Genomic DNA, 7,264 nt, shown 5'->3' with positions numbered 1-7,264 from the left:
GATTCATGCTGCCCCCTCTGTAGTATAACATTCAATATATCTTACTCACAGGGCTACTGTTATATCGTAATGCAGGCCGGCCAGGCAGACGAGCGGCAGAGTGACTGACTGACGTCACGTGCCTGCGCCGTCTGCTTCATTCATAAAATAGGCAGGGCAGGCACGTGACGTCAGTCAGTCACTCTGCCGCTCGTCTGCCCGGCCGGCCTGCATTACGATATAACAGTAGCCCTGTGAGTGGGATATATTGAATGTTATACTACAGAGGGGGCAGCATGAATCATTATTAATTGAATTACACATTTTATAACTGTACTGGAGCGGCAATGGGGGGGGGGGGGCTGTGGATGACACTGTTAAGGGGTGGGGGGGGTCTGTGGATGGCACTGTTATGGGGTGGGGGGGTCTGTGGATGGCACTGTTATGGGGTGGGGGGGTCTGTGGATGGCACTGTTAAGGGGGGGTCTGTGGATGGCACTGTTATAGGATGGGGGATCTGTGGATGCCATCCACAGATCCCCCATAACAGTGCCATCCACAGATCCTCCACCCCATAACAGTGCCATCCCCAGATCCCCCATTAACAGTGCCATCCCCAGATCCCCCATTAACAGTGCCATCCCCAGATCCCCCATTAACAGTGCCATCCCCAGATCCCCCATTAACAGTGCCATCCCCATCTGGGGGGTTTCTTTGCTGGGCTGGACTTTTATAGCCCCCCCAAATATTACTTGCATGTGCTGTTCTCTAAAGGGGCGGTTTTAGGGGGGCGGTCCTAGGGGTGGGTAGGGGCATGACCAGGGGAGGGGGGGGTGAGTTCCACCACCTTTTCTCTGAGAAAAAAGCCCTGGGTGTCACAGTAGCTTGCACGCATAGTACAACTAAACTAATAAAAAAAAATGACAGGCAGAGGCAGGCCACCCCGCAGGGGCCGTCGCGGTCGTGGTGCTGTGATTCCCTTTGGCCCTAGAATAATGCCCAGTGTTCAGAGGCCACGTACCCTGAACTTGAAAAGTTCTGAGGACATAGTTGACTGGCTAACACAGGACACCCAATCTTCTACAGCTTACGCTCGGAACCTTGACGCACCATCCTCCTCCAGCTCAGCTTCGGGCACCTCTCAAGTTACCAGTCACCCGCCTGCCGCCACCACCAACACTAGCACCACAGCTGCTTCACTTGATCTGTCAGAGGAGTTATTTACACATCAGTTGGAAGAAATGAGTGATGCACAACCATTATTGCAAGAGGGTGTAGATAACAGGGATATGTCTCAGTCAGGCACCATTACACACATGGACGTACGGTGTGATAATGATGATGTTGTACCCGCTGCTGCTTCCTTTGCTGAGTTTTCAGATACAAGTGAAGCGGTTGATGATGACAATGTGTCCGTGGATGTCACGTGGGTGCCCGCTCGAAGAGAAGAAGAACAGGGGGAAAGTTCAGATGGGGAGACAGAGAGGAGGAGGAGACGAGTTGGAAGCAGGGGGAGGTCGTCGCAAGGAGCTAGTGGCACAGTCAGACAGCATGTATCGGCATCCGGGGTCAGCCAGACAGCACGCCAATCAACGCATGCTGTTACCACCACCAGAATGCCATCATTGCAAAGCTCAGCAGTGTGGCATTTTTTTGTGTGTGTTTGCCTTTGATAACAGCAATGCCATTTGCAACCTGGGCCAAAAGAAACGGAGTCGTGGGAAATCCAACACCCACCTAGGTACAACTGCTTTGCGAAGGCACATGATCGCACATCACAAACGCCTATGGGATCAACACATGATGACCAGTACAAGCAGCACACAAGCTCAAAGCCACCATCCTCCTCCTGGTCCAGCATCTTCAGCCACGTCAACCACTGCTGTCCTCCTTGCCCCCTCTCAACCATCCGCCACTCCGTCTCTCGCCTTGAGCAGTTTATGCTCATCTGCCCACTAGCCTGTCAAGGACATGTTTGAGCGTAAGAAGCCAATGTCACAGAGTCACCCCCTTGCCCGGCGTCTGACAGCTGGCTTGTCGGAGCTCTTAGCCCGCCAGCTTTTACCATACAAGCTGGTGGAGTCTGAGGCCTTCAAAACATTTGTTGCTATTGGGACACCGCAATGGAAGGTACCCGGCCGAAATTTCTTTTCACAAAAGGCAATCCCCAACCTGTACTCTATTGTGCAAAAGGAAGTCATGGCATGTCTGACACACAGTGTTGGGGCAAGGGTCCATCTGACCACTGATACCTGGTCTGCAAAGCACGGTCAGGGCAGGTATATCACCTACACTGCGCATTGGGTAAACCTGCTGACGGCTGCCAAGCATGGAATGCGTGGCTCTGCAGAGGAGTTGGTGACACCGCCACGACTTACAGGCAGGCCTGCTGCCACCTCCTCTACTCCTCCTACTCCATCCTCTTCGATAACCTCCTCGGCTGAGTCCTCTTCTGCTGCTGCGTCTTGCTCCACATCAACTGCACCCCTCCAGCTCCTCAGGGGCTATTCCACATCCCGGATACGACAGTGTCACGCCATCTTGGAGTTGCCTGAAAGCAGAGAGTCACACCGCACCAACTGGAGATCGGCAAAGTGGTGTGTGACAACGGAAGCAATTTGTTGACGGCATTGAATTTGGGCAAGTTGACACATGTGCCGTGCATGGCACATGTGTTGAATCTGATTGTACAACGCTTTGTGCATAAGTACCCAGGCTTACAGGACGTCCTCAAGCAGGCCAGGAAGGTGTGTGGCCATTTCAGACGTTCCTACACGGCCATGGCGCACTTTTCAGATATCCAGCGGCGAAACAACATGCCAGTGAGTGATTTGCGACAGCCCGACACGTTGGAATTCAACACTCCTAATGTTCGACCGCCTGCTCCAACAAGAAAAAGCCATCAACAAGTATTTGTATGACCGGGGTGCTAGGACAGCCTCTGCGGAGCTGAGAATTTTTTTGCCACGTTACTGGACGCTCATGGGCAATGCCTGTAGGCTCATGCGTCCTTTTGAGGAGGTGACAAACCTAGTCAGTCGCACTGAAGGCACCATCAGCGACATCATCCCATTTGTTTTCTTCCTGGAGCGTGCCCTGCGAAGAGTGCTGGATCAGGCCGTAGATGAGCGTGAAGAGAAAGAGTTGTGGTCACCATCACCACCAGAAACAGCCTTATCAGCATTGCTTGCTGGACCTGCGGCAACGCTGGAAGAGGAGTCTGAGGAAGAGGAGTCAGAGGAGGAATGTGGCTTTGAGGAGGAGGAGGAAGACCAACCACAGCAGGCATCCCAGGGTGCTCGTTGTCACCTATCTGGTACCCGTGGTGTTGTACGTGGCTGGGGGGAAGAACATACCTTCAGTGAGATCAGTGAGGACGAGGAACGGGACATGAGTAGCTCGGCATCCAACCTTGTGCAAATGGGGTCTTTCATGCTGTTGTGCCTGTTGAGGGACAGTTGTATAAAAAGGCTGAAGGAGAACGACCTGTACTTGGTGGCAACGCTACTAGACCCGCGGTATAAGCAGAAAGTGCCTGAAATGTTACCGAATTACCGGAAGTCGGAAAGGATGCAGCAGTTCCAAAATAAATTAAAAAGTATGCTTTACACAGCGTATAAGGGTAATGTCACAGCACAACGGGAATCTAACAGGGGAAGAGGTGAAAGTAATCCTCCTCCTACCACGACCACGCCGGCAAGGACAGGACGCTTTACAGACGTGTTGTTGATGGAGGACATGCGCAGCTTTTTAAGTCCTACGCATCGCCACAGTCCTTCGGGGTCCACCCTCAGAGAACGACTCGACCGACAGGAAGCAGACTACCTCGCCTTAACTGCAGATATCGACACTCTGAGGAGCGATGAACCCCTTGACTACTGGGTGTGCAGGCTTGACCTGTGGCCTGAGCTATCCCAATTTGCGATAGAACTTCTGGCCTGCCCCGCTTCAAGTGTCCTGTCAGAAAGGACCTTCAGTGCAGCAGGAGGTATTGTCACTGAGAAGAGCAGTCGCCTAGGTCAAAAAAGTCTAGATTACCTCACCTTTAGGGCTCATTCAGACGGATGTATGCTGTCCGCAAAAATACTGAATGATATCCGTTTTTTTGCGGATCCGCAAAAAAACGGATCTGCAAAAAAACGGATAGCATTCAGTATTTTTGCGGACCCATAGACTTCAATGGGGCCATGTCCTGATTTTCACGGACAAGTATAGGACATGTTTCATTTTTTTTGCGGATCCGCAAAAAAACGGATAGCATTCAGTATTTTTGCGGACAGCATACGGCCGTCTGAATGAGCCCTTATTAAGATGAATGAGGCATGGATCCCGAAGGGACTGACAGTGGGCGATACATTTGACTAAAAAAGGCTTGATGAGATGAGCCGCCTTGGGCTAAAAATGGTCCACACGCTGCTGTATTTTATCTCTGCATGCCGGATGATTTACGTGACTTATACGCCACCAACTAGGGTTCAAGCCGCAATGTTTTAGTGCACTTTCTGCCTGGAAAACATACATTTTTCTGGCCGTTGCTACAGCGGCTGCAACAATACATAATTTTTCAGGCATGTGTACATGCCTATTTTTTCTGCCCTCTGGTGCTGCACTGTGGCTGCAAAAACAAAAGGCACATACATGTGTCAATTCCCCTTCGTGATCGTTACCTTGTTGTGGTGAAGGGGCTTGCGTATCACAATGAAGCGACCACCTCTATGAGTGTGTTGGCAATGGCAATGTTGGCACACCCCAGATGATAAGGTCGTTGCTTCATTGTGAACAGACCAAAAGCGATCGGCTGGATAATTTTGCATAGAAAAAACATTAATTTTCTTTGTGATCATCTAAGGTGATCATTAAAGCCTACTAGGCCAACAATGGGCCCACACTGCAGAATCATTGTTTTCTGGGTTACTTAACTGTCACTTAACTGTCACTGAACTACCTCAGCACGACCATAGGCTTTTAAAAAACCCCATCGCCTGCAATCTCCCAAACGTGCGCACGAGCACAGTTATCACTACACCAAGATTGACGCATAGAGGAATAAAATTTATGTCATGAGTGTGTCAACTATTGACAACTCTTTGCGGTTGTCTAAAATCTATTCCATACACGTCCCCTGATAGGGGACGTAACAGGGATTAAACTGATAGGAATAGTACTACTTAACACACCACTCATATCTGGTGGCACAGTACATTGCATGGCGCACGCGCAGTGCCCCAAATTGGAAGTAGGAGGACCGACCAAGCATCTTTTTCCATCTCTCGGTTCCTAAAATCTATTCCATAGACCTGCCCCTGATAGGGGACGTAACAGGGATTAAACTGATTGGAATAGTACTACTTAACACACCACTCATATCTGGTGGCACAGTACATTGCACGGCGCAAGCGCAGTGCCCCAAATTGAAAGTAGCAGGACCAACCAAGCATCTTTTTCCATCTCCCGATTCCTAAAATCTATTCCATACACGTCCCCTGATAGGGGACATAACAGGGATTAAACTGATAGGAATAGTACTACTTAACATACCACTCATATTGGGATTGCACAGTACATTACACGGCAAACGCGCAGTGCCCCAAATTGGAAGTAAGAGGACCGACCAAGCATCTTTTTCCATCTCCCGGTTCCTAAAATCTATTCCATACACCGGCCCCTGATAGGGGACAAAACAGAGATTAAACTGTTAAGAACAGATTTTTTTTAATAAAAAAAAAAAAAAAGCCTCTGCGGAGCTGGGTATTTTTTGGCCGCGTTACTGAACGCTCATGCACAATGGCTGTAGGCTCATGTGTCCTTTTGCGGAGGTGACAAGCCTGGTCAGTCAAACCCAAGGCAACATCATCAACCCCATCCCATATGCGTTTTTTATGGAGCGTGCCCTGCGAAGAGTGCTGGATCAGGCCGTAGATGAGCATGAAGAGGAAGAGTTGTGGTCACCATCACCACCAGAAGCAGCCTTGTCGTCGTCGATTGCTGGACCTGCGGCAATGCAGAGAGAGAAGTCAGAGGAGGAAGGTGGCTTTGAGGAGGTGGAAGACCAACCACAGCAGGCGTCCCAGGGGGCTTGTTGTCACCTATCGGGGACCCTTGGTGTTGTACATGGCTGGGTGGAGGAAGAGACCTTCAATGACGTCAGTGAGGACAAGGAACGGGACATGGCTAGCTTGGTATCCAACCTTGTGCAAATGAGGAGTTTGCGGTTGTGCAAATGGACTGTTTGCGGTGCGTTAAACGGGGAGTTTGGTCTGTCAGAGTTTGGTCTGTCACTGTGAAGCGGGCGTAACCCTTGCACTACCTGATCAATACATCATACCTGATCGTATACACACACTGGATGTTTTAAAGCACGTTATTCCAAACAATTTTGGAATGTTAGGTGATGTAATGGGGTTCCGAAGGTGCACTCGGTCCCCCATTAGCCGCAGACCTGCTGCTTAGCTTCGGGAGCGAGGTTCTGTGTTTGACCTCGTTCCCAGGGCGGCTTTACTAGCTGGGTGGCTCCCTGCTCCTAAGTCTGCCTTGAGCGCCGAGCTGATCACTCGGTGCTCGACTGGTTGGTCTGTCAGTCATGTGACGCTGGCCACGTCACATGAACCTCACTCCCCACTATAAATACAGGCAGCCTGCTGGCCACAGGTTGCCTGTTAATTTAGGTTCCACCTGTGATTTGGTCTTTCCTGGCGTACTTACCTCCTGCTGAATTCCTGACGATCCTCTGCCTGCTCCTTGTGTACTTTGCTGCTCTCCTGGTATTCTGACCCCGGCCTCCTCCTGATGATCCTCTGCTGGCTCCTTTGGTACTTCACGTCTCTCCTGGTATTTATGACCCCAGCTTCTCCTGACAATTCTCTGCTTGCTCCATTTGTACTTTGTAGCTTTCCTGGTATTGACTCGGTCCGTTCACGTCCTGTTGTTTGTCTGTCTGTCTGTCATCCCTGCACTTATTCCAAGTTAGGGATTGCCGTCCAGTTGTCCCCTGTCATTAGGACTCGCGAGGCAAGTAGGCAGGGCCAGGGGTAAGGGTGGAGCGAAGTGGTCACTTCCCTCCCCCCTGTGTGTGTGTGTACGCGATCGTTACAGATTAACAGGCCCAATAACCACTGTATAATGAATCCTCTGGTGACCCTGACTGACCATGTCTCTAATCTGACGCAGATGGTGCAGGAGTTAGGGGAAAAACTCAGTTCTTTTGAGTTAGGGCAAGGTTCTTCCACTCCTCAGGCCTCTAGTCCGCATTTTGAGCCCCAGATTAAGCTCCCAGAACCCTTTTCTG

The 7,264-nt window shown here is 50.6% G+C and overlaps 1 pseudogene; it reads right to left on the bottom strand.

The window, feature by feature from the left end:
* Positions 1–5,533: 5,533 nt before the first annotated feature.
* Positions 5,534–5,711, bottom strand: LOC121006660 (annotated as a pseudogene).
* Positions 5,712–7,264: the final 1,553 nt, after the last annotated feature.

This window comes from Bufo bufo, chromosome 6 (genome assembly GCF_905171765.1).
Source record: "Bufo bufo chromosome 6, aBufBuf1.1, whole genome shotgun sequence".
Classification (NCBI taxonomy): domain Eukaryota; kingdom Metazoa; phylum Chordata; class Amphibia; order Anura; family Bufonidae; genus Bufo; species Bufo bufo.
Note: the sequence above shows the minus strand (reverse complement) of the source record. Positions and strands in the feature narration are given on the sequence as shown.